We start from the raw sequence: 11912 nt of genomic DNA on the forward strand, positions 1-11912 counted from the left end.
TTAGAGAGAATACTTTATTCGTTTCTGTAATCAAACCCACGTAGATATGACCTTACATATTTAGTACGATGTGTTACCCCGAGACAGGGTCTTGATATGCAGTTCAAACTAGTCTTGAACTCACTATGTAGCCCAGGCTGGCCTTGAACTTACATCGATCCTCCTGCCTTAGCCTCCCGAGTGCTGGATTTGCAGACATGAGCCACTACGCCCAGCCTTCGTTTCTGTAATCAAACCCACGTAGATATGACCTTACATATTTAGTACGATGTGTTACCCCGAGACAGGGTCTTGATATGCAGTTCAAACTAGTCTTGAACTCACTATGTAGCCCAGGCTGGCCTTGAACTTACATCGATCCTCCTGCCTTAGCCTCCCGAGTGCTGGATTTGCAGACATGAGCCACTACGCCCAGCCATGATTTTTTTTCTAATATTTTCAATCCAAGTTCAGTTGCTTCTATGGATGTAAGACCCATGGATACAGAGAGCTGACTGTATAAAAATTTATAATATTTATGATAAATATACGATGTTATATTTAGATACATTTATACATGTTATTTGGAAATCTGTTTTTGTTTTTGCTGATCTTTGTTTTTTTCTGAGATAGGGTTTTGATACACAGCTCAGGCTGACCTTGAACTCACTATGCAGCCCAGGCTGGCCTCAAACTCACTGCAATCCTCCTGCCTCAGCCTCCTGAGTGCTGAGATTACAGGAGTGCTGTTGGGTTGTCTAGAATTTGATAACAAGGACTCAGAGCCGAGTGCTGTTATATGTTTGCTCCAGCCCATTCAGGCGCTTTCCACTGCCTGTGAGGCTGTGAGGGACTCGTCATTGTGTCGGGAAGACTGGCTGGAGGCAGAGTCCGGTCGGAGCCTGCTGACCCAGAGCTCGGATCCTCTCTCCAGGACCCCGAGTTTGCCTGCTCCCGGAGAGCTGTGCTGTGACCAGGAGCAAGGTGCCAGCCGCGCTCCCACTAGTTATTCCTAATTATTTCCTCAGGGGAAAATCCTACGAGTGGAATTGCTGGCTCAAGGCTGTGTCGATTTTAAGGTTTTGGATCTGTATTCTGTCCACTTCTGCCCATCCAATCCTTGCTCCCCGGCTCGAGAACCTGGCCTTCTGACGGGGACTTTCTCCTCCTGTGTTCCAGAGACCCTGCAGGACTCCGAGGAGGAGCTGGCGCTCACAGCCATACTTCCCAACGGAGACTGTGAAGCCCGAGTCCACCTGTCCCCCCAGCCCACCCGAGACTCGCGATGAAGGCAGGGCCCCGGGGCTGTCGTGGGCTCTGTCCCTTCTCACCGAGCTGAGCCCCCGTCTCCATGCAGACCTCATCTGTGGTGACCACGAAGACCCCATCTGCTACGGGGCTGCCACCTTCCCATTCGCCAGCGGGGCTGCGGGACTCGCTGGGACCAGCAGGGAGCCTGCCCTGTGGGCCCTACTCCCCATTTAGTATTCGCTCCCCCGTGATCATGGGTAGTGAAGTTACTTGGTCTCTCCGTGCCTCAGTTTCTCTGAGCTGCTGAGCTGTGGCATCCTAGGGTGTGCGGTGCCCTGGGCACACGTGTGGGAGTGCAGCTGGGAAGGAACTGCGACGGCCTCGGATCCGGGCGACCTTGGCCTTGGGCTTGCTTCCCGGGGCCCGAGGGGTGGCCAGTGCAGTGCCTTCCACATAGGGCCAGGCTGCCCCTCTGGGCATCAGTGTGACTGGGCACCCAGCGTCTCACGGTGTGCAGGACACTTTCTCCAACAGCACAGACTTGGCTCTGTCTGAGTGCCAGCCCTGGCACCTTTGAGAAACCCAGGAGACTGATCCTTTCTAGGAAGAGGCCCCAGAGAGCATGGGGCTTCCTGGGACTCCGGTTCCCAGAAGAGGTGAAAAGAAAGAGCGCACTGTTCCACGAGGGGCCGTACGGGCCACAGCCAAGATGCCCACATGTTTCGGGCAGGTCAGAAACAGCCATTCATGCCTTCGAGAAGAAAGCCCCCCTTCTCTCTGTCTCTCTGTCTCTGTCTCTCTAGCTCATGCTGACTTTGTGTGTGAGGGGCTTTGACGTGCTGGGAGCTGCAGCACTCAGGAACAAAGCCAGGGGACTGGGATCCAAGCCCAGGACCTGCTCTCCGTCAGGTCTGAGCCCAGGGTTGGAGCAGACACAGCTCCGAGGTTTCCAGACTCTGTCATCTGTGTCTGAGGCAGATGGGGTGCAGAGCTGGCCGGGCCACTGTTCACCCACAGGGCAATCACTTTCTCATCTCTCATCCTCCTGCTGTCCCTGGAGAAAGCCAGTCCTGGAACAGCTTGTCCCACCTGAGCAGCGAGATGCACTCTCCGAGGAAATGTCTGATCCATTCATTTCTGCACAGTGCTGTGTCCTCTCTCAGATGCTGCCAAATGGTATATTTTTTGAGTCAGGGTCTCACTATGTAGTTCAGGCTGGCCTTGAACTCATGGAGATCCTCCTGCCTCAGCCTCCCACGTGCTAGGACTACAGACGTGCACCACCACACCCGGGTTTCGCTGACAAATGGTAGGACAGGAAACCTCTGGCCGAGGGGCTGTGGGATATTAAGGAAGGACCCTTCCTGGTCTGGCCGAGGGGCTGTGGGATATTAAGGAAGGACCCTTCCTGGTCTGTGCCTTCCTGGTCAGTTTCTCCTCTGTAACAGGGAGCCTAGTCTTGTCCCTCAGAGGCATCACTGAGAGAGTGTGAGGGTGACCAAGATGTCCTCCTTGGGTTTCGGTCTGAATAACACAGGGCAGTGGCCCCAGCAGATGGAACTCAGCTGGCTTCCTTGATTGATGCAAGGGTGAACTCAAGGAATTTTGACCCATCAGTTGAGTGGTTGTGTTTAAATGGGGAGACTCCATATTGTTGCCGCTGCTATATTTGTTCTATTTCTCGATTTCTTTGTAATCGGTAATCATTTGAGTTTTATTACTGAGTGGGAATGAGAAAGCTTCAAAGTTAGGAATTTGTCTCAGACCGAGGTTAAAAGTTTTAAACATCTTTTGGACTTGTCACCAATATTTGAAACCTGAGAGACTACATTAAAAAGTCTCATTTCCTGGGTGGGCCGGGCTGCGCCCCCTTCCGCCTCCTGAGCCCGTCCCACCCTTCCTGTACCCCAGCCCAGCGGCCCTCGCTCCTGTGGCACCTGCCGGTTGCCGGTCCTGGTAGACAGTTGAGTTTGGTGGCTCTGGGCTGAGCGATAGGTCACTCAGTCTTGTCACCACTTGCACCTTCTCGGGAATAGTTGAAGAGGAAAGGTCTGTGGGATTTGGGCTCTGCCTTCCACCTGGGTGCCCTCCTTTCTTCCTTGAGCGAGGCCGCCTGCGCCCCCTATAGGAAAAGCCAAGTGTTGTCTCCCAGTAGACCAAAAAGTTGGGTGCCAGAAAGGAGGCCCTCAGGGGTGGTTATCTTTCCAGGAGAGCTGGGGCTCCTGGGGGAGGTGACAGGCCCTTGATTAGGTCGATAGTCCCCAGGAGCCATCTTCGAGGGACCAGCAGCCAGGCTTATCTGGGCTCTCGGGTCCTAATTGCAAATATGGCGATGGTTTTCCTGCTTCCGACATCTTAATAAAACCAAACAGTACCTCACTGGTGTCTTATCAAAAACAGAATGGATAGCTGGGCACTGTGGTTTGTGCCTGTAATCCCAGCTGTCTGGGAGGCTGAAGCAGGAGGAGTCCAAGTTCAAACAGCCTGGGCAATTTGGTGACATAGTGAGACCCTGACTCAATATAAAACAAAAAGCTGGGATATAGCTCATTGGGAAGCCCCTGGGTTCTCCGTACTGGGGGAAAAAAAAATCTTGATTCTCATACCAAGTTCCTCAGGGACCAAGGAGCAAGGAATCTGGGCACCTGGCCAAAGCCTCAGGAATCGTCTTTGGCCTGAATGAAATCTCCACAGCCCTGCTGGCTGGAATTGGAAAACAGAAGAAAACTGGCTTTTCCTTACACTTTGTCAGTACTGGAGATTGAGCCCAGGGCTTTTGCACTGAGCTACATCCCCCAACTTTTCTATTTTTTAATTTTTCAAAATGTGAGACAGGGTCTTGCTTAGGTACTAAATTGTCCAAGTTGGCTTGAATTAATTTGCCATCCTCCTGCCTCAGCCTGCCAGAGTGTTAGGAGCCCAGGTGTGCGCCATCACACCCAGATGGAAGTAAATATTCAAAAGGAGATTTGTGTAGAGATGGCATTCAATGTGGTATACTTAGTGCTTGTCTGTGTAGCCGCCCATGCTTAGATGCTAACCTGGCTTTAAGTGAGTCTCAGAGAAACCTGTGTTACTTGTGGCATTGCCCTTTCCCTCCATGTTGGTCTCCAAAAGGAGCCAAACCAGAAACTTCAGGCAGATGCGCAAAGGGGCCGGGCACAGTGGCAGCAGAAATACTCCCTCACCGTGGTGGGGACCAGGGGCCCAGCCTCAGGGAGGAAGCGAGGCCTTGGCCTTCGAGATCAGCCGTCAGAGTTTCTGGGGTCAGCGTGCCTGGACTTTGCTGTTTGCAGAGCAAACACAGCCAGGCAAGGCCTCTCTCCTGCTTGTGTCAGAGGGTCGAGGACTGGGAAGAGGCGGGACTCGGGTGGCCACCACCGTGTGACCTAGGGCTTGGGTGGAAAATGGGCACAGGCAGCAGGGACAGTGGGGACCCTGCTGGACCCTCCAGAGGTCCCTGACAGTGCAGGTGACAGTCAGAGCCGCAGCAGGAGCCGGTTCCCGCTGGCCACTTGTGTGACTGCAGGAACGGGGCGCTTCTCCTTGTCCTTGTGACCAAGCGGGCCTGGAGTCTCGGGTGGAAACCGGGCTCTCAGCCTCAGGCCCTGAGCCCTTTTTCTCCCTGGCCAGGTCAGGAGGTCTCAGAGTGGACACTGCTGGGATCGCGTCCCCACCAGGGCCAGGTGGGCCTCCCCTCTGCCACTGCCCACCTGCCTGGCCTCAGCGGCTCCCAAGGCCTGAGAAGCACCAGTGAAGCAGGCCCTGGGCCAGGCCTAATGGAGGTCAGAGCGGGGTCTGGGAGAAAGACTTCCTGTTTCCAGGAGCTGCAGTCAAAAAAGGAAGAACAAACAGGTTGAGATTAGCTTTTCTATAGTTCAAAATAGTACTGCAACTATAAATTATTAGGGGGATGTCACGAGCCGCAACGTCAGGATCCTGCCAGCAGGGTCCCAAACCTGAAGGGAGGAAGACAGAGAGACGGAGACAAGCCTTCTGCAGCAAGTCTAACTTTATTCCAATTATCCATTCTACTTATTGGCAAAAGCCACATGATTACAAAAGGAAGCAATAAATCACAATTAGCTTTAACAGGGGCCAGATGTCCTAGAAACAACTATTATGGGCTGGCGTTGCCAGGTCATAAACTGACGTATGTTATCCATTGTTAGAGGCAACGGCACGTTTCATTAGGTCCCTCACGGTATTAGGTGAAGGAAGGGTCAACATGGCAGTGCTCATGCTAATGTACGAAGCTCTCAGCTCTCCATAATTCCCCCGTCTTTTTTATGTCAACATGTGGATCCAGGGGCATGCCGACATATTCCCAATGTGCTCCTGTCTTAGGTGGCGAGGATGTCCTTCCTCCTTACCCGTCATCGGCTGGAAGGGCTTATGTCCCTGGCACCTGTCTTAGGTTGGTAGGAAAGAGCCTCAACCTTACCCGTCATTGGATACGCATTGGAAGGGGAACTATGTACGACGGGCTTGTGCCAAATAGATGGCCACCCGAGATGCATCATCCTCTACTGAAGCTTGTACAGCCATAGCAAGTCGACCATGACGAAACACAAAAGAGTGATACATTCTTGTCATCTTGTGATACATATAACAATTACAAATACAAAGAATTATCAAAATTACAATGATCGCCAATACAGGAGTAAATATTATAGAAAAATACTGTTTAGCAGTAGTACTGAAATGTTGGTTTGAGGAAAACGTGAATCTGTTTACCCAAGTCCTACAGACAAGCTTAAGTCCATGGAATATTCGAGTGACCAGTCTAAAAACTTTTGAGAAGTCTCATTAAATCACCAGGCCCATTAAATCCTCATTCTGGATAAAGAAAGAAAACTTTTTGCTTTTTGGAACGAAATTTCCGCTTGTGCACCGAGACACATCCTGGAGTTTTCTCTGCTGCTCCAGTGTTGGGGTCCCAATCTGGTCTCCTCAGTGGAAACCCAGCTTCAAGCTGTTCAGGGATAGTGGTGGGTCTATAAATGTACCTATAACCATAAGTAGGTGTAGCAGAAGAGAAGGGAGAATACCTGGACCAAACGGTTATTATCATAAACAATATGCTGGAAAACCTGCATGGTCAAACAATATGAATACATTTATATACCAGAAAAGTAGCAATAATAATTATTATAATTATATGAATTCTTATGTCCTGTAATGTAGCTTTGTATCAACAGGATCTTCCCCCCCTTTTTTTTTTAACAGAAAATATTATATTTTGAAGATAACCATCAGAAACATGTTATAATAACATATTTATAATTCAGACCTTTGATCATAACCAATTAAACATTTTTAACAACATTTTTAACAAGGCATATCTTTTTATAAGGCTATGAAAATTATTTTGGTGGCTCCCATTAGTGAACAAAGTTCAGAATAAATTTTCTGAGCAGCTGCTTCTTTATTTACCAACAGGAGCGTATCCAAACTTAAAGGTTATATTTAATTATCTTTTAAATTTTTTATTTGATCCTATAAAGCCAGGTTGTAGAAATCAACAATCTATTTGTATTTGACATCATTTTGATCAAAAATATAATTGGACAAACATTTTTGAACATTTAAGACAGGCAAACATATAAGACAATTTTAACGAGTGCACTCAGATGGTTTTGGCCAATTGAATTATAAAATCTTTTTGTTATGACTAGTCAAAATTTTTGCAGGTCAAAATTAACAGAGATCTCTTGTAGAATTAGGGTTAAAGGAATGAAAGCTCTTCTTGACTGTAAATGTAAACCTTTTATAACAGACTTGAATCCAACAAGCAAACATAAATAAATGATTTCCACACACCTCTATATACTTAGGCCTTCTGGTCTTGTATATCTTTCTTTACCTGTTTTTAACAAGATACAAAAGCATAACTCTTACTTATAGCTTTTCTAATATTTTTCTGTCTCATTTACTATTAACCTTCTATAACAAACTTCAGCTTAAAGTGTCCTTTTTCTGTTTTCATACTATGATTGTTTTTTCTTCAGGATTACTCTAAGTGGGTTAGTCGTTTGTATGCTTTCCTACGTTGAATCCTCTGTAGATGCGACTTGTCTGACCAGTCGTTCAGGTATCCAGACAGGATAGGGGCTATCTGTAGGGAGAACACATACAGAACCTCTTCCCCAAATTATAACAGGATCGGGTCCTTTCCATTGACCTGTAAGAACATTTTTCCAAAGCACTTGTGCTTTTTGAGATTGATATGATCCCCAGTGGCGGGTTGCTCGAGTGTTACCTGCATCATCCAAAAGAAGGAAATTTATAACAAATAAGGCATGATGTAATCTATGCATGGGTGAATAGCTGCCAGAGAGGGGATTCCCCGCTAACTTTTCTAAGGTGATCTTTAAAGTACGGTGGGAACGTTCAACCAAAGCTTGTCCCTGAGGATTATAGGGAATTCCGGTGGAATGTGAAATCTGCAATGTGGAGAGGAAAGCACGGAAGCCAGCGCTAGAATATGCTGGTCCATTATCCATCTTAATGGCATGAGGCTTGCCCATATAGGCAAAGGCATGAAGCAAATGTGCAACAACATCTTTGAGGGCTTCTCCTGTTCTGGGAGTGGCACAAATCATTCCCGAAAAGTTATCTATTGTTACATGGAGAAACTTGGAACCGCCAAAAATAGGGCAGTGCGTTACGTCCATTTGCCATAGGGCGTTGGCTCGAAGGCCACGAGGATTGACCCCCAAGGAAGGGACAGGTAAATGTACTGCGCAATTTCGGCATTCTTTAACTATGGTTTGAGCTTGTTCTCTGGTGACTTGAAACATTTTCCTTAATGTTTGGGCATTAACATGATGTAGGCTATGAAATTGGGCCGATGCTTTTAGAGGCGAACTGATAAGGTTAACAGGGAACACACTTGTGAGTGCGTCTGCCCTTGCATTTCCTTCAGTAAGGGGTCCAGGAAGCCCTGAATGTGCCCGTAGATGATGAATAGAAAAGGGGGTGGAACGCCCATGAATACAATTTTGTAGGCCTTCAAATAATGTTAAGAGATCTCCTTTTGCTAAAAATTTTCCTGCTGTTTCTAACTTAGGCACAGCTTGGGATACATAGATGCTATCTGTATAAATATTTATGGGTTGAGAATAGCGGGTTAATTCTAAAAGGACTGCACTCAACTCAACCATTTGTGCAGAAGTAATAAGGTACCTTAACTGCCCAGGCCTCATGAGGTGAAACTATTGCAGCTGTTCCTTTACGGGAGCCATCTGTAAGACTGTAAGGGCTCCTTTAATTATCTTAGGGGAAGTCCATTGGGGGAAAATGAACCTATGCCTAGTTGCAAACTGTATAAGTTTATCTGATGGAGGATGGTTATTAATGTCACCTGAAAAATCCAGGAAGCTAAGGAACCAGGAGGTGCTATTCTGATTCAAGTATAATCTTTGATTTTTATCATAAGGAATAACAATCCTGTTGGGCTCTTTACCAAAGATGGTAACCGCAGCCTTCCTTCCAATCTGACATAATTGAGCCACCATCTCATGGTAAGGTTTGATGACTTTTAGGTGAGCATGAGGTAGATGAATCCAATAAAGAGGTTTTTTTTTTTTGCATTAATACTCCTGTAGGCCAATCGGGATTCACAAATAATTAGGAGAAGTGGGAGTCCCAGTTCATAATAAGATATGAATTGTTCCTCTATGGCTTGTTCAACTATTTTTAGAGCAAGGCAGGCTTCTTCAGTTAAAGTCCTAACAGAAAGAGGGCTCATATCCCCTCTAACAGTTGGAATAAGGGAGACAACTGATGAGTAGAAATCTTTAAATAAGGATGCAACCAATTAATATCTCCCAAAAGGGTCTGAAAATCATGGAGAGTTTTTAAATGATTTACATCTATTTTTAATTTTTTGGAAATTATCTTATCTGTACCTAATTGAAAACCCAAATATTGCATAGGCCTTACTTTCTGTACCTTTTCAGGGGCTATAATAAGTCCCCATCTTTTTAAACTATCAGACAATTGAGCAAAGGCTTGTAATGTGAAATCCGAATTGGAACCAGCTAATAAAATATCATCCATATAATGATAACACAAAACAGAGGTAGCTAAATTAGCTTGTTTTATGGCTTGCTGTACAAAATGTTGACACAAGGTGAGGCTATTAGCCATACCCTGGGGAAGCACTTTCCATTGATATCGCATAAAAGGCTCAGAAAAATTTATGCTAGGAACACTAAATGCAAAATATAAGGACAGGCTTACACCATTTATTGGCATTCTCATAAACAAGCTGTGTAACAAAGGGCAGTCCCGTCTGTGCATCAGGGAATATCTTTTCTGCTCCATCTAGTAGCCTATGAACAAATTCGGAATAAGGTTCATCTGGCCCTTGCCTAATATTACTAAGACTAGTGCTAAGATTGCCTGCTGATGGAAGTTGTTTCCATGCTCGGTGTGCACAGTTAGCAATCTGTTCATAAACCATTGGTGTATAATTAACCTGGGCTTGCATGCTTTCGAATAGTCCTTCCCCCATAAGCATATCATAATTTGCCAAGGCGGCTCCGGTTTGGCCATTACGGACCGCAGCCGCTTTGCAGTGTTCAGAGTAATACGATCTCCAAAGGAGAAAGTCTACCTCTGTAAGAACTGCGCGGCAGACTGCAATCCAGTCACTTGGCGTGAGCCAAGACCCGGAAATAGATTCCAGAATGGCACATGTAAAAGGAGCCGCAGTACCATACTGACTAACAGCAGTTTTTAATTCTTTTACCAATTTAAACTCAAGAGGGCGATGTTCTCTAACTGGCCCTTGGGGTCCCTGTACCTGAATAACGGGAAATAGTCCAAAGACTTCCTCCCCTTGCGCCGCGGTGCATTTGAGAGCCTTTTGTAAGGGAGATGCTATGTCTTGAGACCCTTCAGATGTTGTGGGGTCTTTACCATTGGGCTCACAGATAGGCCTGGTCTCTGAGGCACAAAGGGACGCAAGTCTGCTCGAGAGGCATGAAATCTGCTGCCTCAGCTGAAGTTCCTCACTGAGCTCCTGATTAATAGTGCATAACTGAGCTAAATTTGCCTCCATCTGAGTGGGGGGCGGCACAGAAGGCAATGGACGCTCAAGTTTTTGTTGAAAAGCCTCAAGACTAGGATATATCTTTTGAAAAGTCTCAAAACTGGGATATAGCGCAGCAGGAGGTCCTCCAGAATCTGGGAGCTCAAGGGGCTCAGGCGACAAAAGACATTCTCTAGTGTCTTTTTCTGGACCAGATTCAGGGGACTCTGAAGCTTGAGAGCGCTCTTCTCTAATTTGTTCCAATCCTTCATTCACCTGATGTAAGGCTTCCGAAATCTCCTTTTTAGTTGGAGTCCTCAGAGCTGTATTTAATAAAGCCCAATAAGAAAAAGTACTCTCTGGAAACCGATCGGGCTCAGCCAGAAGGGCTTTATTTAATTGGTTTCCAACTCTCTCCCATACTTCAGCATTTATCTCTGCTTCATCACATAACCATGGACATACTGTGTCCAGAATCTTAACAAAGGCCTCTAATTGTGCCCTTTTAACTGTTACTCCTTGTGGTTTCAATAGGTTCTGAATAGAATTTGCTACAAAATTTCTGGATTCTGATTGCCCCATTATTATACTCTATATACAACCGTCCAATACTCTATATGCAACCGTCCAATACTCTATATACAACCGTCCAGTACTCTATATACAACCATCCAATACTCTATATACAACCGTCCAATACTCTATATGCAACCGTCCAATACTCTATATACAACCGTCCACGGACTAACAGTTGTTTCCCTCAGTTCAATAGTTAAGAAGTGAGCGGTAAACTTACTGCGAGGATCAGGCGCAGCTGTTAGTCCTCCAGAGCACCGTCGCTACCTTCGACCTGGGTCTGGGATTACTTATCTTCCGCGTCCTTCAGGTCCCTGTTCGGGCGCCACTTGTCGCGAGCCGCGACATCAGGATCCTGCCAGCAGGGTCCCAAACCTGAAGGGAGGAAGCCAGAGAGACGGGAGACAAGCCTTCTGCAGCAAGTCTAACTTTATTCCAATTATCCAGTCTACTTATTGGCAAAAACCACATGATTACAAAAGGAAGCAATAAATCACTATTAGCTTTAACAGGGACCAGATGTCCTAGAAACAACTATTATGGGCTGGCGTTGCCAGGTCATAAACTGACGTATGTTATCCGTTGTTAGAGGCAACGGCACGTTTCATAGGTCCCTCACGGTATTAGGTGAAGGAAGGGTCAACATGGCAGTGCTCATGCTAATGTACGAAGCTCTCAGCTCTCCATAGGGGGACATTTTAATTTCGCTTTGCATGCTCAGTTGTCAAATCCTGTGAGAATTTTATACTTAGAGGCCCATTCAGATATTGCATTTTTGCCAGGTGTGGTGGCCCACAGCTGTGATCCCAGCCCTATGGAGGCTGAGGCAGGAGGATTGCTTCGAGTTTGAGGCCAGCCTGGACTAAATAGCGAGACCCTATCAGAAAAATAAATAAATAGATACATTTTCATCAGGAATACTTGATCTCTATTTAGAGCTCATAAAATTTACAGTTGCAAAACTATTCATCTCCTCATTGTTCCAGAATATTTACAAAGTTTTTCAGTAACTGAAACCATCTGTTCAATTTCAATTTATAAGTTAAATTTTAAATTAATTAAATTT

General features: G+C 46.3%; 1 long non-coding RNA gene across 2 annotated transcripts in view; it reads left to right on the plus strand.

Moving 5' to 3' along the window:
• LOC104850983 overlaps window positions 1-3716 on the plus strand; it is a 10598-nt gene extending 6882 nt beyond the window's left edge. For both annotated transcript variants that reach the window (XR_777108.3, XR_004517552.1), the window contains exon 3: window positions 1159-3716. This is a non-coding gene — a long non-coding RNA (uncharacterized LOC104850983). The remainder of the gene's footprint in view (window positions 1-1158) is intronic.
• The last annotated feature ends 8196 nt before the right edge of the window (window positions 3717-11912 follow it).

This window comes from Fukomys damarensis, unplaced genomic scaffold (assembly GCF_012274545.1).
Source record: "Fukomys damarensis isolate Sample0158 unplaced genomic scaffold, DMR_v1.0_HiC HiC_scaffold_16, whole genome shotgun sequence".
NCBI classification, from domain to species: Eukaryota; Metazoa; Chordata; class Mammalia; order Rodentia; family Bathyergidae; genus Fukomys; species Fukomys damarensis.